Here is a 26,634-nt window from a genome sequence, read left to right on the forward strand (position 1 = left end):
CTTCTCCCAGGAGAAAGTGGCATCATTGTCCCAGGAGAAAGGGAGAAAAGAAAGCCCTTCGTGGGTTAGAAAGCAGGTTGATTTTTCTCCCCTCTCTCCTTTATGAATCTAGTTGTTGAACCTACCTTTGGCTGTTGTGTCTCTCCATAATTATGCACAAGGCAAGAGAAAGCAACAACTGTAACTTGAGACTCAGCAATTCAGTTTAACCACCCCAAATAACTGACAGCGCGGATATAAAACATCCCGCAACAATGCCGGCCCAATGGCTATTACGGTGATTTACTCTGGACCACATGAAGTTCAGCGGCCGGGGAAGAGGGCAGAGCCTTAAACAGGCTTTCATGCCTGTGTCATAAATTCAGATCATTGCTTCAAAGGTGGTGCCAAAATGCTGGTAACCCAAAGTCAAGGGGCCTAGGTTTTGTTTTCCAGGGCAAAGGGACACCATCAATGATGGGAGAGTTCTGCAGAGGTGACCCAGGGATGGGTTCCCCGCCACGTCTTCCCTAGCTTTGTCTCTTTGGCCTAGAAGAAGAGGCATAAAAGGTGTCAGCAGCCCCAGTGCTCAGTAAATCACTGGGTGTGAATCAGTGGGGCTGGGTGACAGCCTTAGGGGGTCTTTTCTCCTGGAGGCCAAGCCCAGAGGGCCCCATACTCGGTGACCCCATCAATGGGTCATCAGGCCTTGCTCAGTTACAGAAGAGACCTCTTCCAGGGTTGGAAAGAGGTGATGGGAGAAGAGTCCTCAATTCCCACAAAGAAATAGCCTCAACCCACTGTTTGGGTGGGAATTAAAGGAAAACGTGACATGCTGATACTGACCACTTAATAATCTCTAACATTTAATGAGCTTGGGCTTTACACCAGGATTAGTGCTACTGGGGGAAAAAATTTTGTTTCAGAGCCAAAAAGACCAATGGGAAAAAGAAGTGTATATATCATATTTGAGACAAATATTAGTCATTCATCAACAACAGCTACCATCTATTAAGAGAACAGTTTACCCCAATATTTATCTGGAGAGGGAAATATTATAACTGCCATTTTGCAGGAAACAGAGGTTAAGAAACTGATCCACAATCTTACTGCTAGTTACACCTAGGTATATGCGTGCTCTTTTATATGACATTAGTATATTTATTTCATATTTTAAATTTAGAATTGGAAGTCCTTTACACTTAGTGATTAGGTATTTTGAAACATGAAGAACAACTGTGTTGCAGGATACAATGGCACATGCCTGTAATCTCAACACTTTAGGAGGCCAAGGCGGGAGGATGGCTTGAGCCCAGGAGTTTGAGATCAGCCTGAGCAACACAGCGAGACCCCCATCTCACAAAACAAAACAAACAACAACAAAAGAATTGTTTTAACTATTTTTAAGCATTTCTGGAAAAGAAATGTCTTTATTTTATTGGATGTAGTAGAGAAACCATTTGGCACAACAATGGCCATCTGTAGCATGTTTCATAAGTCGGGAGAGTTGAGAAACAGTCCATGACCCAGGAAGGCCCAGTGGTTCAGGAGACCTGGGGTCTGATCCTACCCTGACACTCACTTGCTGTGTTACCTGAGTCAAGCCCCTCCCCTTTCTGGGCCTTGGTTCATCTTCGAAGGTAAGGAGGCCGATTTCTCAGGTTCCCTCCATCCCAGCCCTGAAGCTTGGGATATAATTGGTGCAGTCTGAGGGCAGGCTGCCACCTGGACACCCCATCCTGAGTGATACGAAACAGAATTTTCCCAGAGGAGTGGAACCAAGAGGGCTGCATTGTTCAGGGCCCTTTGTGCATTCTCTTGCCGCGCTGTGCTTGTAGAGCTAGGTTTGTGCTGTCTTCAGGCCCTACAAGAGTCTTGGCTTTTACGTAGCAGAAGCTTCTGCCGCGAACACCACCATAATGGCCTGGTCCAGGGATGGCAAATGGGTTTTCTCTCGTTTGCACAATGGTAGTCAGGGTCCAGTCAGGGGACAGAAATCACACCGGCGATTTTAATAGTCAGCACTGAACATGAGGAATTGTTAGCTAGGTATCCAAAACGGCATAAACAGAACTCTAGAGTATCATGGAGATGGCAACTATGGAAAGCAGCTCCACCCACACAGCCAGAGCCCAGAGGGAAGTATTGAAACATGGAAGATTGGAAAAGGCAAAATTCAGATCTCTGAGGAAGAGGCTGGCAGGCTGGTGCCACTGTCTTTGAGGGGCACAAGGAGGGTGGTGTCACAAATTTTTGAAAAACTACAAACTGGCTCAGCTTTTACCACAAGAAGAAACTGCTGTTGTCTGGAAGGACAAGCATTGCCTGGGTGATATGCACAGGAACCACAAGCAGATAGGAAGGAGGGATGCCGCTCCTCCTCTTCCTCCTCCTCTTCCTCCTCCTCTTCCTCCCCCTCCCCCTCCCCCTCCTCCCCCCCCCCCCCCGCCTGGTTGCTTTCCTCTAGCTCCCCCTGGTGGGCAGAGTCGCAGCCCCAACATCACAAAGCGGGTATGGAAGGGTGAGTTTGGAGCTGAGAAGCATGCTTGGGCTGACCACCTGGCCCAGCCACCTTCTCTGGGTTTGGTTGTAGCTTCCTGGAGTGCAGCACTGAGGCTTATAGGGCCTCTTCATGTTGTGATAACTTGATGATGTCAGCCATAAGCCCAGAAAAGAGAAGTGGTGGCATGAATGCCACATATTAGCCCTTTCTCTGGTGACTAAATTACCCACCACAGTGAGCGGGAGAGGTGAGCGCCACTTCCTGACTTCTAAGGGCATGGACAGCTGAGCCACAGAGCCAAGATGATAATCAACAGATTCCTTCCCCTTCACCTCCCTATCCAGCTCTCACTTACCTAATGTCCACAATTAGGTCATGTCCAGAATCCGAAAGTAAAACATAAACCCTTTACCCAGTGATTTCCTAGGAAATGTGGACTAGAGCAAGAAGGATGGTTGAAAAAGAGGCATGCCCCTGGCCACCGCACTCTCACAGCCAAAGATATTCTTCTCCTAGGACCCTGGAAGGGCAAGAGTGAGGAATGGGAACAGATCCAGACAGTAGCGTGAGCCAAGCACTCCCCAGGAATTCAGCCCAGAGAAGAGTCAGTAAGAAAGCTGGCAAGGCTTTGGATTCAGGCAACCATGGGGTCAAGTGTCAGGTCAGCCACTTTCTTTGTGTTTATAATTAAGAAACATACCACCTCTGTCCCTAAATTAGGTAGACAAGAAACATAGATTTGTATGGTTTTTTTTGAATTTCAACTTCATTTCTATTTTGCTGATAAGAAATAATAATTCTGGTCTTTTCCGCGGGGGTTTCAGAAGGATTTCAGTGGTGTGGCAGAGCTGGCTCGTGTGGTTCACAGGAGCAGATTGCATGCTCCCTTCCCAGTTCTGCAGAGAGCTCACGTTGGTGTCCTGAAATCCACCACAGTAGGAGCTGCACTACCAATCAGCAATGTTCAGTTTTGGTTTTTGGAGACCCAGATCACTACTGCACCACAGATCCCCTTCTCTTCCCAGGGCCTGCATCAAGGTTGGGAGGTGAGAAGAGGTGGAGCGTACATTTGGTAATGGAAAAAGGTCCTTCCGTTTTCAGCCAGGACTTCACACAGATCAGCCCCAAGATGATGCTTGCTCTTGTCTGCAAAGCATCTGTGCAATGCTGCTCTCATTCCCTTTCTGTGCCACCATTGAACACAGACACTCTGCCTGGCTGTTGTTGTTCCCTCCCTGGACAAGCGCTGGAAAACACTTCCCTTGCAGCTCTGATGACAAAAGTGAGCTCTCTGCTCTCCTCACTCATTCCTAGCTGCTCCTCCTCATCCTGAGTGTGAATAAAGTCCTTTTTTTAAGTGTGAATAAAATCCTTCCCTCCTCGCCTTCCTCAAATACTATTATTAATGTTTTTATACTTTTGGAAACAAAACACCAGGAAATTCTGTCTCACATCTACCTTGAGCTCAGGAGCACAGTGCAACTCTCTGTTTGAATGGGAGAAAGAGGAGGAGGGAAATACTAGAAAGGAAAATATAGCAAAATATAGGTTAATATAGCAAAAATTTCTGTCCATAAATACATTCCGTAATTCTGAGCTTTTCAGTTGTTTTTTTTTCCCCAATAGCTAATCGCATTCTCACACTTCTCTGTTGAGGTTGGAAGGGCAAATAATGTCAATAAATGATCTGTACAGTGCCTAGCACATAGTAGGTCCTCAATAAATGGTGGCTTCTTTCACCTTCGTTGAGGCTCTGCACGAAGACAAGATTCAGTGGGGATAGAAAGTGAGAAATGTGTGCCTCATCCTTCTTTCCCTTGCATGGTGGCAGGGACTGTGGTCCATTGGTGATCCATTGGGTTGGTCATGTGACCCCTCCTTTGGGCTTTGAGAAGCAGATACCGGTACATTAATAACGGGTAAAAAAAAAACAACCCACATACTCCATTAACATGAAATGTCCTCTTAGGTGAAGCAGAAAGACTGATGGACTATTCGAGAAGTGGATAAAACAAGGAATGCTCCCTTGGAGCATGGCATCTTGGCAAGCCACCATCTTCTTGGATGGTTTCCCCTCAGTCCCTTTCCAAGCCTTCCTCTTGCCTGTTATTCCAACTCTACAAGTTTCATCTGGTCAGTTTCATCCATAATCATAATTGCCATGCACCTCCCCACACCATCCATTGATGACTCCAATTCCATTCTTCTCTGCCCTGAACACCAGATTATATTTGCAGCTCTCTTTTGAGCATTTCCAACAGATTCCACAGATACCCCCACACTCAGTACATTCCATCTTGAACTCTTCATCTTCCTCCCTCTCCTGACAGTGACCATCGTCTGCCATCTCCATCCTAGTGAAGATTACTTCCACCTCTAGTCATCCCAGCCACCTCCTTCATGCTTATTTCTTGAATCAGTTGATTCTAAGTTCCTATGGTTCTGCTCTTTAATCACGCCTGCCTCTGTAGCCCTTCTGTCCAGGCACATTAGAGCAGCCCTTGTTTCTCACAGGGACACCAAATTCTCCTACAAATTCCTTTCTCTGCCCTCCTGTCTTGGACCCTTCAATCCAGCCATCACTGCCTAAAACAAATCTGAATGTATTAAAGCTCCCTATTAAGCGACTCCCTATTACCCATGCACTGAAGTTAGAACTTGACAAGACACTCATGGCTTTCCAGGATCCAGAGATAATGCCCCGAACTTCAGCCTCATCTATTTACTCTTCTCACACTGCCTATTGCCTGCTCCAGACACACTGAACTATTGATGCTTTCTAGTTCCTTCTGCCTATGGCACCATTTCTCCTTTTGCCCCAGTAAGCCATACTTATTTGTACAACTCCATCTCCAGCACCTTCTCTGTGAAGCCCTCCTGGATTCCCCACCTCTTTGATGAGATTTGATAATTCCCCACTTGAGTCTACTTCTGCCTCTTTTTGGGGGTTTACCTTTACCTTCCCACAGTACAATTCTTTCTTTTATACATCTGTTTTCCCCTCTACTCCGGGCTCATCGAGGAAAGGGAACATGTCTTAATCAAGTTTTTTTTTTATATATATATAATAAAAGCCCTCTAATAAGGGGGGTGCAAATAGAATTATGCTGTTGTAAGGTGATTTCATTTGTAAATTAGGAAGGCAGAAGTTTGAAGTGTCAGGGATGAAGTGTGATTATGAAATGTGAGGTAGTAAAATCCATTCTAAACGGTTTTAGATAAGATTGGGATGCATACTATTAGCCCTAGAAACCACTTAAAATATTTTTTAATGTATAGCTAAGAAACAAATAGAGGAGGCCGGGCATGGTGGCTGACGCCTGTAATCCCAACACTTTGGGAAGCTGAGGCAGGTGGATCACCTGAGGTCAGGAGTTCGAGACCAGCCTGGCCAACATGGTGAAACCCTGTCTCTACTAAAAATACGAAAATTACCTGGGCTTGGTGGCGGGCTCCTGTAATCCCAGCTACTCAGGAGGCTGAGACAGGAGAATTACTTGAAACTGGGAAGTGGAGGTTACAGTGAGCCAAGATCACACCATTGCACTCCAGCCTGGGCAACAAGAGTGAGACTCCATCTCCAAAAAAGAGAGAAACAAATAGAGAAAATAAGCTTGGTGTAGTGCCTTAAGCCTGTAATCCCAGCACTTTGGGAGGCTGAGGAGGGCGGTTCATTTGTGGTGAGGAGTTCAAGACTAGCCTGGCCAACATGGTGAAACCCCATCTCTACAAAAAATACAAAAAAAAATTTAGCAGGGCATGGTGGCACACGCCTGTAGTCCCAGCTACTGTTACTGGGGAGGCTGAGGCATAAGAAATGCTTAATCCTGGGAGGTAGAGGTTGCAATAAGCTGAAATCATGGCACTGCACACAAAGCGAGACTCCATCTCAAAAAAAAAAGAAAAAGAAAGAAGCAAATAGAGGAAATAAAATGGAATATCAAAAAATATTTGGTAGTTGGGCGTGGTGGCTCACGCCTGTAATCCCAGCACTTTGGGAGGCCGAGGCAGGTAGATCACTTGAGGTCAGGTGTTCGAGACCAGCCTGGCCAATGTGGTCAAACCTCGTCTCTACCAAAAAAAAAACAAAAATTATCTGAGGATAGTGGCATATGCCTGTAGTCCCAGCTACTTGGGAGGCTGAGGCAGGAGAATTACTTGAACCCAGAAGGCAGAGGTTGCAGTGAGCTGAGATTGCACCACTGCACTCCTGCCTGGGTGACAGAGCGAGACTCTATCTCAAAAAAAAAAAAAAAAATGGTTAACCCAAAAGAAGGCAGACAAGGAGCAACAAAGAAGAAAAAAACTGAATAAACAAATGGAAAACAAGTAGCAAAATAATATTGGGTTGGTGCAAAAGTAACTGCAGTTTTTGCTGCAATTACTTTTGTACCAATTTAATAGATTTAAACACAGCCATATCAAAAATTACTTTCAATGTAAAAACCGCAAATTGAAAGGCAGAGATTGAGGCCCGGCATGGTGGCTCACACCTGTAATCCCAGCACTTTGGGAGGCCAAGATGGGAGGATCACTTGAGCCCAGGAGTTTGAGACCAGCCTGGGCAACATGGTGAAACCCCTTCTCCAAAATATGCAAAAAAAAATTAGCCAGACGTGGTGGTGCATGCCTGTAGTCCAAGTGGATAAAAAGTAGAACTCAAATATATGTTATCTACAAGACATAAAGGTTCATTATGAAGACACATGTAGACTGAAAATGCTTGTAGCTTTATTTGTAATAGCCCCAAACTGAAAACAACCCAAATATACATTCAACAGACGAACAAATCGTGGTATATCAACAAAATAGAATTTTACTCAGCAGTCAAAAGGGACAAACTGTACTACACCTATCAGCATGGATAAATCTCATAAAAACATTAGGCAGAACAAAAGACTTCAGATCCAAAAGAGTACATGCTGCATGATTCCATTGATACAAAGTTCTGGAACAAGCAAAGCTTATCTACAGTTAACGAAAACAGTGGTTGACTAAAAGAGGAATTGACTCCAGATAGATATGAGGAAACTTTCTAAGGTGATGGAAGTTTACTTTCTTGATTGTGATGGTGATTATACAAATGTGTTCATCTGACAAAACTCATTGAGCTGTATACTTAAAATGTGTGTGATTTAAGGTATGTAAATTCATACCCCCCAAAATTTGATTTTTTTAAAAAAAGAGGATGAAAATGTGCAACGGTTAAGCCACTGTGGAAAGCAATTTGGCAGTTCTTCAAAAAGTTAAGAATAGAATTATCATATGACCCAGCAATCCCACTCTCAGCTATATTCACAAAAGAATTGAAAACAGGTACTGAAACAAACACGTAGGCACGCATGCTCATGGCCACAGCATTCACAATATCCAAAAGGTGGAAACAACCCAAATGTCCATCAGCAGATACATGAATCAACAAATTGTGGCATATACATTAAAGGAAATCAAAATAGTGCACCCAAAACCAAAAATCTGACATATTTTGAGATAGCTGTTCAGAGGGCCTGCAAACAGAAGTAGGCCTGCAAAGCTGCCTTTTGTGGAAGAGACTAGCATCTGTAGAGAAAATCTGCACAGATGCAGCCAGGCTTTTTCTGAGGCCTTCCTTTGTCTAATCTAGGAAAGATTAACTGAGAGTCTGACACCTTTAAAAGTCTGGAAGAGCCGGGCTCATTGGCTCATGCCTGTAATCCCAGCACTTTGGGAGGCTAAGGTGGATGGATCACCTGAGGTCGGGAGTTCGAGACCAGCCTGACCAACATGGATAAACCCTGTCTCTACTAAAAATACAAACTAGCCAGGCATGGTGGTGTATGCCCGTAATCCCAGCTACTCAGGAGTCTGAGGCAGGAGAATCGCTGGAACCTGGGACGCGGAGGTTGCAGTGAGCCGGGATTGTGCCACAGCCTGGGCAACAACAGTGAAACTCCAGTGAAAAAAAATAAAAATAAAAAAATAAAAAATAAAAGTCTGGAAGACACATTTGCCATCTATTCTCTCTGAGGGCTGCTACCTGTGAAGTTTCATTTACATTACAAGACCACGTATGCTAGCCACGCCTCCCCTTCTCCCCCTCCCATAACCTGTTTTGCCGTAATCCAAGCACTTATTCTTTCTGCAACCTCAAGATGTTGTATAAGCTTCTGAACCCTATTGAGGGGTTGGGGTAATTACTCTGTGGTTTTCTCCCATGTGCACATTAATAAATCTGTGCGCCTTTTCTCTTATTAATTTGTCTTTTGTCAGCTGATTTTTCAGCAAAATTTCACAGGGCAAAGGAGGAGTTTTCCCTTGGCCCCTCCAACATAGAATGAAAGAAATATCATTTGGCAATAAAAAGGAACGAACTACTGATACATACTACAGCATGGGTGAGCATTGAAAACATTATGCTAAGTGAAAGAAGCCAGACACACAAAAAAATCACATATCGTAGGATACTATTTACATGAAATATCCAGAATATTTAAATCCATAGAGAAGGCACAGGCCAAGGACTGAGGGAGGGGTAATAGGTTTCCTTCTGGGGTGATGAAAATGGGGACTAGACGGAGGTGGTGGTGGTTGCACCACATTGTGAATATACTAAATGTCCCTGAATCGTTTATTTTTCAATGGTTACTTTTATGCTATTTGAATTTCACGTCAATAAAAAGAGATTTATTTCTACTTCCAACCAAGAAAAAGTAACGGGCCGGTGTGGTGGCTCATGCCTGTAATCCCAGCACTTTGGGAGGCCGAGGCGGGTGGAGCACAAGGTCAGGAGTTCGAGACCATCCTGGCTAACACGATGAAACCCCATCTCTACTAAAAATACAAAAAAAAAAATAGCCGGGCGTAAGTGGTGCATGCCTCTAGTCCCAGCTACTCGGGAGACTGAGGTAGGAGAATGGTGTAAAACCCGGGAGGCGGAGCTTGCAGTGAGCCGAGATCGCGCCACTGCACTCCAGCCTGGGAGACAGAGCGAGACTCCGTCTCAAAAAAAAAAAAAGAAAGAGCAATGGAAACCAGATTTACCCCCACGCCTGAAACAACCAAAAAGAATGGACAAAATATATGAAACAGTAGTTTCCAGGACACTTGGTAGCAGGCAACAAAGGACAGTGATCCCTGCGTGATAAGGAACAAATGACGGGAAGCCTATGACCGCCCCAGCTTACGGACTTGAAAGAGTTTCCAGGCCACAGCACATGGCGGAGTAATTCAAGCAGAATCCAGCAGACCCCTCAATCGAGGAGACACAGCTAAGAGTCTGGAAAGACCCAGACGGTAAAAGGAATATAATAACTATAGGAATATAAAATATCTTATTAAACAAAAAAAACAAGATGTAACTCAGAATGTCTGGCATCCAATTAAAAATTACTAGGTATAATAAAGAAGCTAAAAAATATGATCCAAAATGAGGAGAAAAATTACCAGTTTAAACCAACCCAGAACTAATGCAGATGCCCGAATTAGCAGAGATAGACATTAAAACAGTTATTATAACTATATTTCATGTGTTCAAAAAGTTAAGCAGAGACAAGGAAGGTAATACCAGAGGGCTGGGAGAAGACACGCAAACTGAACTTCTACAGACGCAGACTACGACGTCTGAGGTGAAAAATAGTATGGCCTGGGTGCAGTGGCTCATGCCTATAATCCTAGCACTTTGGGAGGCTGAGGCAGGCGGATCACTTGAAGTCAGGAGTTTGAGACCAGCCTGGCCAACATGGTGAAACTCTGTCTCTACTAAAAATAACAAAAATTAGCCAGGCATGGTGGCACGTGCCTGTACTCCCAGCTGCCCAGGAGGCTGAGGTGGAAGGATAGCTTGAACCTGGAAGATGGAGGTTGCAGTGAGCTGAGATCACGCCATTGCACTACACCCTGGGTGACAGAGCAAGACTCCATCTCAAGAAAAACAAAAAGGAAGAAAAGATACTGTGGATGGGATTAATAGCAGATGAGACATGCGGAAGAAGAAAATAGTAAATTTGAATAGATAGCAATAAAAACTACCCAAAATGAAACAAAGAAAAGAGAATTTTTAAAATGCAAACAGCATCAGTGAGCCATGAGATGACTTCAAGCAGTCCCCAAAGGAGAGGAAAGAGAGAAAGGAAAAAATAATTGAAGAGAATTATTGGCGGCTGGGCGCGGTGGCTCATGCCTATAATCCCAGCACTTTGGGAGGCCAAGGCGGGCAGATCACGAGGTCAGGATATCGAGACCACTCTGGCTAACACAGTGAAACCCCATCTCTACTAAAAATACAGAAAATTAGCCGGGCGTGGTGGCAGGCGCCTGTAGTCCCAGCTACTTGGGAGGCTGAGGCAGGAGAATGGCATGAACCCAGGAGGTGGAGCTTGCAGTGAGCCGAGACTGCACCACTGCAGTCCAGCCTGGGTGACAGAGCAAGACTCCATCTCAAAAAAAAAAAAAAAAAAAAAAATTTATTGGCAAAAATTTTACAAAATTTGATGAAAAGTATAAATCCACAAATCCAAGGAGCTCAACAAACTCCAAGCACAAGGAATTTGGAAGTACATTAAAATCAAAATGCTCCCAACCAGTGTTAAAGAGAAAATCTTAAAAAGCATTCAGAGGAAAAAAAAACCACATTATGTACAGAGAAACAGAAGTAAGGACAGCAATAAATGTCTTGTTAGAAACAATCCAAAAAAGTAAGACAGTGGAGCAGTATCTTTAAAATACTGAGATAAAAAAACTATTAATCTAAAATTCTCTACTTGGTAAAAAATATCTTTCAAAAGCAAAAGCAAAATGAAGAATTTATTAGGCAGACAAAAGCTGAAAGACTTAATTAGAACAGACACACATTACATGAAAGGTTTTTTTAAAAGTTCAGGTTTCCCTGCCAATGGGGCATGAGGATCCGGTCTTCCATTCTAGTGGGAAAATGTGGACTTGGCTGAAGAGCAGGCCCATATAATGTTTGAGAAGATCATGAAATACATCAGGGAGAATCTGCTGCCGCTTGACAGGCCCAACGGCACCTACACTATGTGAGTGAGAAGATTCTGAAGTTGGCTGCCAGTATCTCCAGGGACAAGCTGGTGTTGCGGGAACCTGCTTCGGAAAACTCACTAAGACCCACAGGTTTCAGTTGCACATCACAGCTCTGGATTACCTTGTACCCTATGCCAAGTATAAAGTGCAGATAAAGCCTAGAGCTTCTTCCTGGAGCAGATCAGTCCTTCCCGTATGGGAACCATCTGTTGAAATATGGTCTGGGTTGAATCACCGAAAAGACTTCTCAGTACCAGGCAGTGGTGGTGTACTCCATGGCAGACATTCCTTGGGTTTTGGGGTGGCAGGAAAATCTACACAAGACTGCAGAAAAGTGGACCTCCTGGTGATTGTGGTATTTCATCATGCAGACACTGAGGAATATGTGAGACATGAAATGACGTTGACTTAAAACGAAGTCAAGGCCTCACAGCTGTGTGGAAGGGCCAAGCTTTGTTCCCTGTGTTTGTGTAGACTCCACTATCACGTTGAACTTTGTCAACACTGTGACCTCTTCAGGGACTCCTCTGTTTACTATTCTCTCTACCACTGACAGATGCAGGCTGGATTCTTACTGTACAGAAATGGCTTTAAAATGGAGTTTCAGATCTTTGTGTTTGCACTAAATAGAATGTTCTGTTTTATGCTTGAATCAGAGGGCTTCTTGTTCTGAATAACAGGTTCAAAATCATTGGAACTGAGGACAAGAATATCTGTGATAACACTTTGTTTTCCAAACTCATAAGAGCACAATGGATTTTCTCTGTTGTTTATTCACATGATGAAAGATAGATATTGCCATATCAGAATAGTAGGCCCCTTCTGGGATTTTACAAATGAAATTTGGCTAAAATAACAAGAGAAATTTATTCAGCTATTTTTCCAGACAGTAAATTCTGTATGGTGAGGAAGAAAAACTTGGGTTCAAACCCCAGTTCTGCTGCCCACCAGCTATATGGCCTTGGATGAGTCATTCAACTTTAATAAGCATCATTTTCTTCTTCTGTTTAAAAAAACCGCAAAACTTTTAAAAGATTTAATCATTTACCTAAGAATGGTTTTTAGAATTAGAAATCAGGCCGGGCATGGTGGCTTATGCCTGTAATCCCAGCACTTTGGGAGGCCAAGGTGGGTGGATCACCTGAGGTCAGGAGTTCAAGATCAGCCTGGCCAACGTGGTGAAACCTTGTCTCTACTAAAAATACAAAACATTAGCCTGGCATGGTGGTACATGCCTGTAATCCCAGCTACTCAGGAGTCCAAGCCAGGAGAATCACTTGAACTTGGGAGGTGGAGGCTGCAGTTAGCCGAGATCATGCCATTGCACTCCAGCCTGGGCAACAAGAATGAAACTCCGTCTCAAAAAAAAAAAAAAAATAGAATTAGAAATCATAGTTGCAAAGCATCTAGCACAGTGCCTGGGAAATGTTACGTATTGAATAAATGGTAAGAGTTATTTTTCCAGTACATATATTATGTATTTCTATTACGAGGTGTGGGATCTTATGAGTGTCATTTGATTACATTACTTTGTTTTTTTTGTTTTTGTTTTTTTGTTTTTGTTTTTTTTAATGAGAAAGAGTCTCATTCTGTTGCCCAGGCTAGAGTGCAATGGCGCCATCTTGGCTCACTGTAACCTCTGCCTCCTGGGTTCAAGTGATTCTTCTTCCTCAGCCTCCCGAGTAGCTGGGATTACAGGCACGCGCCACCACACCCAGCTAATTTTTTTGTATTTTTAGTAGAGACAGGGTTTCACCATATTGACCAGACTGGTCTCAAACTCCTGACCTTGATCCACTCACCTTGGCTTCCCAAAGTGCTGGGATTACAGGTGTGAGCCAGCACGCACAGCCTACATTATCTTGTTTTTTACAAGCTGTTTCCTCGCTCTTTTTCTTGGATGGAATGATCCCAGGCTGAAATGTTTTTTTTATCACTTTGATTTCATGAAACATAATTTATTCACAGGAAAAAAAAGTTCAGGGAGAAGGTAAATGATACCAGATAGAACTATGTATCTACACAAAGGAACAAAGAACACCAAAAATGTTAGCTATATAAGATTTGTTCTTAATATGCAAATATCTTTAAAAATAATTAATAGTTTTGGGATTTGTTTTTTTTAACCCTTATTCTATCTTTATTTTTATTAATAAGAATGAAGAACATAAACAGAAAACATTTAAAAATAGAAGTAATTATACAATGTAAAAGTTTCCCTCTTCAAAAAAGACAGAGCACAAGTTTTTAAAATTATCAGTTTACACCCTCAAACTATGGAACAATTTCTTTAACACAACCATACTCAATATCATTGGCACTCAAGTGAAAAGTAAACAATTCACACAAAGCTGGTGAGAATGTAAACTGGCACAGCTTTGCTGTAAGAAAAAAATCAAGTGAATATTAAAAGCTTTGGAAAATAACCTTTCATACATCCAACACTATTTATTTGTTAGGCCCTGTATGAGGTTTTAAATATACATTAACAAGACTGACCTTGTCCCGGTTCATGATCCAGTGGTGAAATGAAAGACAAAATTTTTAAAATAATAGCTAATTACAATAGATGTTACGGAAGGAAGAGTCTACTTAAGAAAAGGGTAGTTGGGCAAAGCCTGAGAGGTATCCTGTATACTATAGATTGTACTAAATGCTATACATATGTTGATAATAGACAGGTTTAATTAAAAAATAATAACAACATATCAAGAGGTTTATAACATGTTTAAATGTGTATACTTATACCAAATAAAATGTTGATATATACATATATATAGCAACAGGAGCATAAAGGCCTAAAGGTAAAAATATGAATTTGAGGTATATTGTTGTAAGGTTATTATACTACATAGGAAGTGATATAATATCACTTGAAGATAGACTGTATAAATTCAAACTAACAAAACCAAGAGTTACAACAAGCCAACTATAGAAATGAAATGGAATAATAAAAGTTAATTCAAAAGGTTTTCAAAAAGAGGAAAAAGGGAACAAAAAACAGATAATATAAAGTGAAATAAGTGGCAAAATGGTGGATTTAAATCTATCCATATCAATAATCACATTATATGTAAATGGTCTAAATATCCCTATTAAAAGGCAGAGACTGCCAGACTGGGTAAAAAAGCAAAATGCAACTATATGCTGCCTAGAAGAAACCAACCTTAAAGGTAAAGAACAAATAAGGTTCAAAGTATAAACATGGAAAAAATATACCATGCTAACACTAATCAAAAGTGGAGCAGCTATATTAATTTCAGACAAAGTAGAAAAGTAAGTTTCAGAGAAAAAAATTACCAGAGATAAAGAGGGTTATTTCATAATGATAAAAGGGTCAAAGCATCAAAAAGGCATAATTAATTTTGTTTATGCACCTATTTTTTTTTTGAGACAGAGTCTTGCTGTGTTGCCCAGGCTGGAGTGCAGTGGCATGATCTCGGCTCACTACCAGCTCCGCCTCACGGGTTCACACCATTCTCCTGTCTCAGCCTCCTGAGTAGCTGGGACTACAGGCGCCCGCCACCACGCCCGGCTAATTTTTATATTTTTAGTAGAGACGGAGTTTCACTGTGTTAACCAGGATGGTCTTGATCTCCTGACCTCATGATCCGCCCGCCTCGGCCTCCCAAAATGCTGGGATTACAGGCGTGAGCCACCGTGCCCGGCCGTTTATGCACCTATTAATATAGCTTTGTAATACATGAAGCAAAAACTGATAGAATTGAAAAGGAGAAATAAAATCACAATTATTGTTGGAGATTTTAACACACTTTTTAAAAACGATCACTAGAACAAGTCAGAAAATCAGTAAGGATATAGATGAATCAAATAACACTGTCAACCAACTTGACATAATTCATATTTATAGATCATTCATCACCCAACAACAGCAAAATGCACTTAACTGCACATGGAATATTTACTATGATAGAATAGATGCTGAGCCATAAAACAAGTCTTAATTTATTTGGAAGGATTCAAGTCAAACAAAGTGTGTTCTCTGACCACAATAGAACTAAATTATGAAATTATGAATCAGTAGCAGGGAGATATCTGAAAATTTCTCCATGTATTTGAAACAAAATAATACATTTGAAATAACCTATGGGTCAAAGGAGAAATCAAAAGGGAAATTAGAAAGTATTTTGAAGTGAATGAAAATGGAAACACACCATATCAAATTTTGTGCTCAAGAAGCACAAATTTCATGCTAAAGCAGCATTAGAGGGAAATTTATAGCACTAAAACACCTAGTTAGAGAAGCGCAAATGTCTCAAATTAATGACCTAATTTTCCTCCTTAAGAAACTAGGAAAAGAAGACCAAATGAAACCCAAAGTAAAAAGAATAAAAGAATAAAGAGCAGAACAAAAATCAATTTAAAAAAAAAAAAAAAAAAAAAAAAAAAAACAGAAAAAGGGGCCAGAGCGGTGGCTCATGCCTGTAATCCCAGCACTTTGGGAGGCTGAGGGGGGCAGATCACCTGAGATCAGGAGTTTTAAGACCAGCCTGGCCAACATGGAGAAACCCCATCTCTACTAAAAATACAAAAGTTAGCCAGGTGTGGTGGCAACGTGCCTATAATCCCAGCTACTCAGGAGACTGAGGCAGGAGAATCACTTGAAACTGGGAGGTGGAGGTTGCAGTAAGCTGAGATCGCACCATTGCACTCCAGCCCGGGCGACAGGGCGAGACTTTGTCTAAAAAAAAAAAAAAAAAAAAAAAACAGAAAAAGAACGTAAGCTAAACAAAAGGAAAAACTAATTTTTGAGAAAATAAACCTCTAGCCAGATTGATCAGGAAAAAAGGAGAAAATATGCAAATTGCCACTAACATAAATGAGAGAGGTGACATCACCACAAACTCTACAGATATCAAAAGAATAATAAGATATTATTATAAAAAACTTTATGCCAATAAACTTGAAAACTTAGGTTAAATGGACAAATTCCTTGAAAGGCAAAAATTACAGGCCGGGCACAGTGGCTCACGCCTGTAATCCCAGCACTTTGGGAGGTCGAGGCGGGTGGATCACAAGGTCAGGAGACTGAGACCATCCTGGCTAACATGGTGAAACCCCGTCTCTACTAAAAATACAAAAAGTTAGCCGGGCGTTGTGGCAGGCGCCTGTGGTCCCAGCTACTCGCGAGGCTGAGGCAGGAGAATGGCGTGAACCTGGGAGGTGGAGCTTGCAGTGAGCCGAGATCGCGCCACTGCACTCCAGCCTGGGCAACAGAGCGAGACTCCATCTCAAAAAAAAAAAAAAAAAAAAAAAAAGAAAGAAAGACAAAAATTACTAAAGCTCACTCAAGAAGGAATGTAACCTAAATAGTCCTATATCTATTAAATAAATTGAATTTGTGAGTAAAAACCTTCCCATAAATGTCCAGGCCCAAATGGCTTCATAGGTGAATTCCACCAAACATTAAAGGACAAAATAATACCACTTCCACATAAACTCTTCTAGTAAAGTGAAGAGGAAGGAATGATGCTTAATTCATTCTATGATGTCAGGACTACCTTGGTACCAAGATCATATGGACACATTACAGGGAAAAATATCTACAACTCAGCATTCCTTAAGAACATAGATACAAAATTCTTAACAAAAGTTTATCAGAGCCTGTCTCAGTGTCTCATACCTGTGTAATTCCAGCATTTTGGGAGGCCAAGGTGGGAGGATAACTTGAGCCCAGGAGTTTGAGACCACCCTGGGCAACATAGGGAGATCCCGTCTATACAAAAAAATTTTTTTAATTAGCTTGGCATGGTGGTGGGTGCTGGTAGTCTCAGCTACTCAGGGTGATAAGGTGGGAGGATCACTTGAGCCCAGGAGGTCGAAGCTGCAGTAAGCCATGATCTCACCATTGCACTCCAGCCTGGGTGGCAGAATATGACCCCCATTTCAAAAAAAAATAAAGGCCAGAAGCAGTGGCTTATGCCTGTAATCCCAGCCCAGCACTTTGGGCAGCTGGGGCAGGTGGATCACCTGAGGTCAAGAGTTCAAGACCAGCTTGGGCAACATGGCGAAATCCCATCTCTACTAAAAATAAAAAAATTAGCCAGACATAATGGCACATGCCTGTAGTCCCAGCTACTCAGGAGGCTGAAGCATGAGAATCACTTGAACTGGGGAGGCAGAGGCTGCAGTGAGCCAAGATCATGCCACTGCACTCCAGCCTGGGTAACAGAGCAAGACTCCATCTCAAAACATAATAATAATAATAATAATAATAAAGTAAAATAAAAAGTCTGGGCTTGCTGGCTCACACCTGTAATTTGTGACTTTAGGAGGCCAAGGTAGGAGAATCCCTTGAGCCCTGGGCAAGACAGTGAGACCCCCATCTCTACAAAAAAATTCAAAAATTGGCTGGGCATGGTGGTATGTATCTATAGTCCCAGCTACTCAGAAGGCTGAGGCAGCAGGATCTTCTGAGCCCAGGAATTCAAGGCAGCAGTGAGCTATGATCATGCCACTGCTCCAGCCTGGGTGACAGTGTGAGATCCCATCTCTAAATAAATAATAAATATATATTTTTTAAATTTAACAAATAAAATCTTAAAAATATCTAAAAAGACTAAGTAAGCTTTATCCCAGGAATGCAAGGTTAGTTTAAAATCAGTGTAATTCACCATATTAAGAGGCTGAAAAAGATAAATCATATGAACATCTTAATAGATGCAGTGAAGACATTTGATAAAATCTAACATCTATCCTTTATTGTTAAAAAGAATACTGTCAGCAAACTAGGAATAGAAAGAACTTCCTCAACTTGATAAAGGGCATTTATGAAAAACCTTCAGGCAACATAACACTCGATGGTGAAAGACTCAATGCTTTCCCCTTAAGACAAAGAACAAGACACCCCTGTTCAATTCCTCATTTCTACTCTACATTGTACTGGAGGTTTACTAAGCCAAGAAAAAGAAATAGAAGGCACCCCAATTGAAAGGGAGGATTTATCTACAAGTGATATGATCATCTATGTTGTAAGATTTACAAAATCAACATACAAAAAATTTATTTTATTTCTATGTGCTTGCAATGAATAATCAGAAGTTGGAAATGAAAGTAATATCATTTACAATGGCTTAAACAACATGAAATATGGAGGGATAAATCTGATAAAAATATGCAAGGCCTGTATGCTGAAGATTACAAAACATTCCTAAGAGACCTTAAAATGAAGCGATATCCCATGTTCTTAGGTAGGAAGACTCAACATTGTTAAGATGTCAGTTCTCTTCATATTGATGTATAGATTCAATATACCCCCAATCAAAATCTCAGAAAGCTTTCTAAGAAATTAAAAAGCTGATTCTAAAAGTCAGAAATACAAAGGACCTAAAATAACCAAAGCAACTTTGAAAAATAAAAACAATGTTCCAGAACTATACTACCTGATTTCAAAACTTATTATAAAACTACACTTAAGACTGTGGCATTGTTGTAAAAATCGCCATATAGACCAGTGGAACAGAATAGAGAGCCCAGAAATAGACACATATATGGACAACTGATTTTTTATGAAAGTACAAAGACAAATCAATAAAGAACAATCTTTTCAAAACTGGTGCTAAAACAATTGCATATCCATATGCAGAAAAATGAAATTTGATCCATACCTCAAACCACATACAAACATTAATGAAATACAGAACCTAGGCGGGGCGCAGTGGCTCATGCCTATAATCCCAGCACTTTAGGAGGCCAAGGTAGGCGGATCAACTGAGGTCAGGAGTTGAGGTCAGCCTGGCCAATGTGGTGAAATCCGGTCTCTACTAAAGATACAAAAATTAGCTGGGCGTGATGGCACATGCCTGTAATCCCAGGTACCAGGGAGGCTGAGGCAGGAGAATTGCTTAAAACCAGGAGGCAGAGGCTGCAGTGAGCTGAGATCATGCCACTGCACTCCAGCCTGGGTGACAGAGCAAGACTCCAACTCAAAAAAAAAAAAAAAAAAAAAAAAAAATATAGACCCTAAAACTATGTAACTTCTAGAAGAAAACACAGAAGATCTTTGTGACTTTGGATTAGGCAAAGGTTTCATAGACATGATACCAGAAGTCCAATCTGTTAAGGAAACAATGTATAAGCCAGATATTAGCAAAATTAAAAACCCTTTTTGAAAGACTACATTAAAAGATTGAAAAGACAATTCACATAATAGGAGAAAATATTTGGAAATAATACAAATGACCTGTACCCAGAATATATAAAGAACTTTCAAAACTAAATAAAAAACAATTCCTCCCTCCTCCCAAAATGGGCAAAAGATTTGAACAGACACTTCCCCAAAGAAGATACACAAATGGCAAATACAGTACTCACATGAAAAGATATTCAACATTGTTTGTCACTGGGGGAAAATGAATTAAAACTACAATCATATCACTGTGCATCTATTAGAATGTCTAAAATCAAACGGTGACCACACCAAGCATTGGTGAAGATGTGGAGCAAGTGGAACCCTCTTGCACTGCTAGTGGGAATGTCAAGTCACCTGGATGTGGTGGCTCACACCTGCAATCCCAGCAACTTGGGAGGCCAAGGCAGGAGGCTCATTTGAGCTCAAGAGTTCGAGATCAGCCTGGGCAACAAAGTGAGAGCCTGTCTCTACAAAAAAATAGAAAAAATTAGCCACATGTGGTGGCACATACTTGTAGTCCCAGCTACTCAGGAGGCTGGGCTGGGAAGATCACTTGAGCCCAGGAGGTCAAGGACACAGTGAACCATGATCACGCCACTGCACTCCAAGCTGGGCAACAGAACAAGACTGTCTCCAAAAAATAGATAAATAAATAAATAAAATGTAACAACACTTTGGAAAACAGTTTGGAAGTAGTTTTTTTTTTTTGTAGTAGGTTAGACATATGCCCACTATATGACCTAGCCATTCCACTCCTAGGTATTTACTCAAGAGAAATTAAAGCATACGCCCATACGAAGACTTGTACAGAAGTATCCTTAGCAGCTTTATCTGCAACAGCCAAAAACTGAAACCTAAATATCCATCATATCTGAATAGGTAAACACGGTCTACCTATACAATGGAGTACTACTCCACAATAAAAAGAAATAAGGTATACACACAATAGCACGAATGAATCTCAAAATAATTATAATGAGTGAAAGAATCTAACAGCAAAGGATATATTGTATGATTCCATTTATAAAAGGTTATAGAAAACATAAACTAATCTACAATGACAGACAGTATATCGGTGGTTTCTTGGGGACAAAAGTAGCAGGGAGGGACAAAAGAGGGATGAAAAAGAAGTGCAAGGAAACTTCTGTGGGTGACAGATTTGTTTCCTATCTGATTATGGTGGTGGTTTTGCAGGTGTATAACGATGTCAATATTTATAAAATTATATACTTTAATAGGTGCCATTTATTGTGTGTGAATTATTCTTTACTAAAGCAGTCAAAATATTAAATACAAACATAATACTTTTTTTTTTTTTTTTGAGGCACAGTCTCACTCCGTCGCCCAGGCTGGAGTGCAGTGGCACAGTCTTGGCTCACTGCAACCTCTGTCTCCTGGGTTCAACAATTCTCCCACCTCAGCCTACCGAGTAGCTGGGATTACAGACGCCCACCACCACGCTCAGCTAATTTTTACATTTTTAGTAGAGACGGGGTTTCACCATATTGGTCAGGCTGGTCTCGAACTCCTGACTGCAAGTGATCCACACGCCTCAGCCTCCTAAAGTGCTGGGATTACAGGCATGAACCACCACGCCCAGCCCCAGAATGTCTTGTCCAGCCCCAGAATGTCTTATAGCAGCTGTTTTCCTGTTCACGTCCCCTCCCTGCTGCATAGGGCAGGAGATATGGGCCGCAGTAGCTGTGATCAACAAGAAATCAGGCTCCACGCCTCACCCCCAGGTCTCTCTGAGGCCCAATACAGACTACAGGGCCTTCCAGCTCCCTCGCCCTCAGCCTCCGGCAGATTCACTGGAAAAGAAGAGCAAACCCCCAACCCCTACCTTTGCACCGCCCGCTTCTTCCCTTCTCAGCCTGTGTTCCAACTGCCCTCCCGGCTTATCAGTTGTCTCCAAGCAACAGCTGGAAAGTCTGTAGTGGGGACCCCCCTCTGCTCCAGGCTCTTCTCTCACCTTCCTAGCTATGGGCAGTCCCTCCAGGGCCCTCCTTGAGGCCCTCAAAGCTCCAACCAGCCCCTCTGTCAGTCACTTTTGGGGAAGTTCACTGCCGCTCCTCCAAAGAAATTGAAACAGTTTGATTCTCACTTAAAGGTTCTGTTTGCATTGAGGAGTTTGTCACACATGCTAATGAACAGCCGGCTGACCCAAGGACAGAAGGGGTGGAGGTGGCCTCTAATGAATTCTTCCTGGCTGCTGTGCTGATAAGATGCAAACAAGCGACCAGGGACTTGCCTGTGTCCTGGACTTAGGTCGGTACAGCTCCAGTTCTTCTTCTTGATCTGCTCAGCTCCCAGACCTGCAGCTTCCAGGCGCCCCTGCTTAGGCTGGGGCAAGGCAGGCAAGCAAGCGTGCTGGGCAGCAGGTGTGGGCAACAGGTGGGCTGAAGGGCTGACAGGGCCCAGCTCCTGCTGGTTCTCTTCACGAGGCCCACCCTCAGGTGCTTTTAAGTGGAGACAGCTGAGCAAGTAGGTTTGCACATTTTCTAAGGATCTCAACAATGCAAGACCACTTTCTCCTCCCTCCCTTAATTGTAGTGCCTTTTTTCCCATTTATATAAAAGTAGTTCACACTTATTGCAGAGCATTCTGCAAATAAAGAAATCACGGGAAAAAATTAAACCACATGCAATCCCATCACCCAGAAATGACCACTTAAATTTGACATCCATTCCTCCTTACCTTTACTACACATGTGTTTTAAAAGCAAACATGGGGCTGGGTGTGGTGGCTCATGCCTATAATCCCAGCACTTTGGGAGGATGAGGCAGGTGGGTCACCTGAGGTCAGGAGTTCGCGACCAGCCTGACCAATATGGTGAAAGCCCATCTCTACTAAAAATACAAAACTTAGCCGGGCATGGTGGCGTGGGCCCATAGTCCCAGCTACTCAGGAGGCTGAGACAGGAGAATTGCTTGAGCCCAGGAGGCAGAGGTTGCGGTGAGCCAAGATCATGCCACTGCACTCCAGCCTGGGTGACAGAGCGAGACTCCATCTCAAAATAAAATAAAATAAAAGCAAACATGGAATCATAATAATAGTAATATTTATTAAGCAAGTGCTTACTATGCATTAGACTATGCTAAACCTTTCACTTGGATTATCTCATTAAATTTTCACAAGTCTGAGTGATTGTGTCATTATTATCCCCATTTTATAGATGGAGAAATTGAGGCTTAAAGAAGTTGAGTGCCTTGTCCAATGTCATCCAGCAATTAAATGGTGGCGCTGAGATTCCAACTTAGGAGATCTGATTCCAGAACCGCCACTCTCACTCTGACTGCTTTGAGACTGACTGAAAATTCTATAAACATCTAAGTCCTGAGCCTTCAGCATCATTTTTAATGACTACCTAGCACTCTATTGTTCAGATGTACCATCATTTTCCCAGTTACTTATCAATGAACAGAGGTTGTTTTCAATGTTTTCTATAATACATTCACTGATAAAGATCCTCATAGTTCAATATTTGCTCAAAAGCTAAAATTGGAATCCCTGGGCCAAAGCATATGTATAATTTTAAGGCTTTTGATACATATTGCCAAGATGGTCCTCCAAAAATAATGAACCAAATTGTACTTCCTACATCCTCATCCACACTAGAATACAAAGCATTCTTCATCCAAGTGATTAGAGGCAGCTCAAATTCCGCCACATGAATAATACAATTAGATTAATTAGGGATTTGGGGTAGCTCAACAGTTTCCACTGGAAATTCCATCCTCCCATCGCAGAACAGCTGAGGCCAGACATTGCGCAGAAAGGAGTCTGGGGCCGAAAGAATGAGAACAACTTCCACTTAACTGAGTCAGGTCAATAATTCTGAAGTTCTCAGAAATGCCTTTGTCTCCACCACTGTCACTGAACAGTCACTGTCAGTGACCAAGGGGGAGAACAGTGTGTGGAATGCCCTGAGTCCCTTGGCTAAGTCCAGCAGGAGGCAGCTTGGAGCATGGAGAGGACAGAGAGCTGGGGGTTAGGACTCAGGAGTGCTCATCTCAGCCCTGGATTTCTAATGAGTGTGAGCGTGACACAGCAAGCCTCACTCCTCTCTTCTGGAGGTGAATGCCTGGGGGGTGGGATCATGGCCTGGAGTTCCCATCAGCTGCAATCCCCTATGTCCCAATGTGCCAGAATAGAACACTAACTAACACCAACTGCCATTTATTTCACTCCCACCTACATGAGACACAAACTCAGCATTACACTTGCATACATTATCCCATTTAAGCCTCCAAAATCTTCGTAGTGCCACTTTTGTCCTTGTTTGACAGATGAGAAAACTGAGGCATAAAAGTTTAAACCAGTCACCAGTGTTGGACTGGTGGCGAATGGCAGAACCAGAATTACAGCCCAAGACACTCTGACTCAATTTAAGTCCCCATTTCTAAACAGTGGGCTACACGCACTCTCCTCGAATCAGAAAAATATTTCAAGGCTAAGAGCCATGTCTGTGCTGTTCCTCACTCCATCCCCAGTACCTAGCCCAATGCCACAGTAGGCAATCAGGGTTTGTGACTGTCTTAGTTGTCTATTGCTGCGTAATTACAAAATACTCAGTGACTTAAAATGGTACCCATTTGCCAGGTGCACTGACTGACACCTGTAATTCCAGCACTTTGGGAGGCCAAGGCAGGTGAATCACGAGGTCAGGAGTTCAAGACCAGCCTGGCCAAGATGGTGAAACCCCGTCTCTACTAAAAATACAAAAATTAGCCAGGTGTGGTAGTGGGGAAGATCATGCCACTGCACTCCAACCTGGGCAACAGAGCAAGACTCATTCTCAAAAAAAAAAAAAAAAAAAAAAATTAGCTGGGTGTGGTGGCACATGCCTGTAATCCCAGCTACTCAGGAGGCTGAGGCATGAGAATCGCTTGAACCCAGGAGGCAGAGGTTGCGGTTAGTCAAGATTGCGCCACTGCACTCCAGTCTGGCGACAGAGCGAGACTTCATCTCAAAACAAACAAACAAACAAACAAAAAATTCATTATCTCACAGTTCTGGGGGTCAGAAATCCAGGTGCAGCATCACTAGGGTCCCTGTTCAGCATCTTACAAGGCTGAAATCAAGGTGTCAGCTGAACTATGCACCCACTAGAGCTTGGGATCCTCTTCCAGGATCATTCCAATTACTGGCAGAATTCACTTACTTGCTATAGCATGACTAAGGTCTCCATTTTCCAACTAGCTGTCAACCAGAGACTGCTCTCAGCTCCTAAAGGCTACCCCCAAGTCCTTGCCATGTGATCTTATGGATTCTCACACTCTCACCCTCAAATCTCTTCCTTCAGGAGGGGTCCACCCTTTCTGAGACACCTTTTGGCTGAAATGTACACTCATTCATTCAACAATGTTTGTTGAAGACCTACAGTGAGCAAGGTATTTTGTTCTAGGTGCTCAGGTACAGCAGTGTCAAAAATAAAAATAAAACATCTCTGTCCTCAAGGTCCTTATATTTAGTGAAGAAGACTGATGGGAAACTAGAGAAATAAGTAAATTATACAGCATAGTAGATGGTGAGAAAGTGGTTTGGAGAATAGCAAAGCAGGGAAGGGCAGAGGCCCAGGGAAGAAGGAGGCATTTATTTATTTATTTATTTATTTATTTAATGGAGTTTCGCTCTTGTCACCCAGGCTGCAGTGCAGTGGTGCGATCTCAGCTCACTGCAACCTCCGCCTCCTGGGTTCAAGCAATTATCCTGCCTCAGCCTCCCAAGTAGCCAGAACTACAGGCCCATGCCACCACGCCCAGCTAATTTTTTGTATTTTTAGTAGAGACAGGGTTTCACCACGTTGGCCAGACTGGTCTCGAACTCCTGACATCAGGTGATCCACCTGCCTCAGCCTCCCAAAGTGCCGGGATTACAGGCGTGAGCCACCTCGCCTGGCGCTCTGATGGTTTTATAAAGGGGAGCTCCCCAGCCCACCCCCTCTTGCCTGCTGCCATGTAAGATATGACATTGCTCCTCCTTCACCTTCCACCATGATTGTGAGGCCTCCCCAGCCATGTGGAACTGTGAGTCCATTAAACCTCTTTTCTTTATAAATTACCCAGTCTCAGGTATATCTTTATTAGCAGGGTGAGAACAGACTAATACACCTGCACATATCTACTGCACTCCAGCCTGGGCAACATAGCAAGACCACATCTCAAGGAGTCAAGCATGGTGCCTCACTCCTGTAATCCCAGTACTTTGGGAGGCCGAGGCGGGCGGATCACTTGAGGTCAGGAATTCGAGACCAGCCTGGCCAACATGGTGAAACCCTGCCTCTACTAAATATAGAAAAATTAGCAGTGCAGTGGTGCACTTCTGTTACCCCAGCTACATGGGAGGCTGAGGCACGAGAATCCCTTGACCTTGGAAGGCGGAGTTTGCAGTGGGCCGAGATCACACCATGCACTGCGGCCTGGGGGACAGAGTGAGACCCTGTCAAAAGAAAGAAAGAAGGAGAGGGAGGGAGGGAAGGCGGGAGGGAGGAAGAAAGGGAGGAAGGGAGGAAGGAAAGAAGAGAAAGAAGCAGGGACCTTGAACTTCCTGCTCAGATGGCCCAGAACTGTGAAGGCCACGCAGGAGGAATGTGAGTGACCGCAGCCTCCAGGGTGTTGGAAACAGCAGCTGCAGGTGAGTCCTAAGCTCCAGGAAGACCCCAATAAAAAACCTATCAGTACCAGCAGTTACTGGACTCAAAGGGCACTAATAACTATTGTTAAATGGTCCAAGCATTTTAATGTGTTTATATCTGAAAATTGTGATGAGGAAGGCATAGGGGCTTATTTACTCTGTTAATTCTTTGTCCCATGAGAGACACGTTTCTGCTTAAAACAGGGAAAGAAAGAGAAAACAGGGCTGCCAAAAGCAAAGAAATTCTATATGTGTATTTTTAGTTCAATTTTTGGGTTAAAGGAGAATAGGGAAAAACAAAATCCATGGGAATGCCAATTAAAAGTTCCCTTTATGTGCCGGGCAT

General features: G+C 42.7%; 1 pseudogene; it reads left to right on the forward strand.

Annotated features, from left to right (window-relative positions):
• Positions 1-254: 254 nt before the first annotated feature.
• Positions 255-11,912, forward strand: LOC100589773 (annotated as a pseudogene).
• Positions 11,913-26,634: the final 14,722 nt, after the last annotated feature.

The sequence above is a fragment of the Nomascus leucogenys genome, chromosome 3 (assembly GCF_006542625.1).
Source record: "Nomascus leucogenys isolate Asia chromosome 3, Asia_NLE_v1, whole genome shotgun sequence".
Lineage (NCBI taxonomy): Eukaryota > Metazoa > Chordata > Mammalia > Primates > Hylobatidae > Nomascus > Nomascus leucogenys.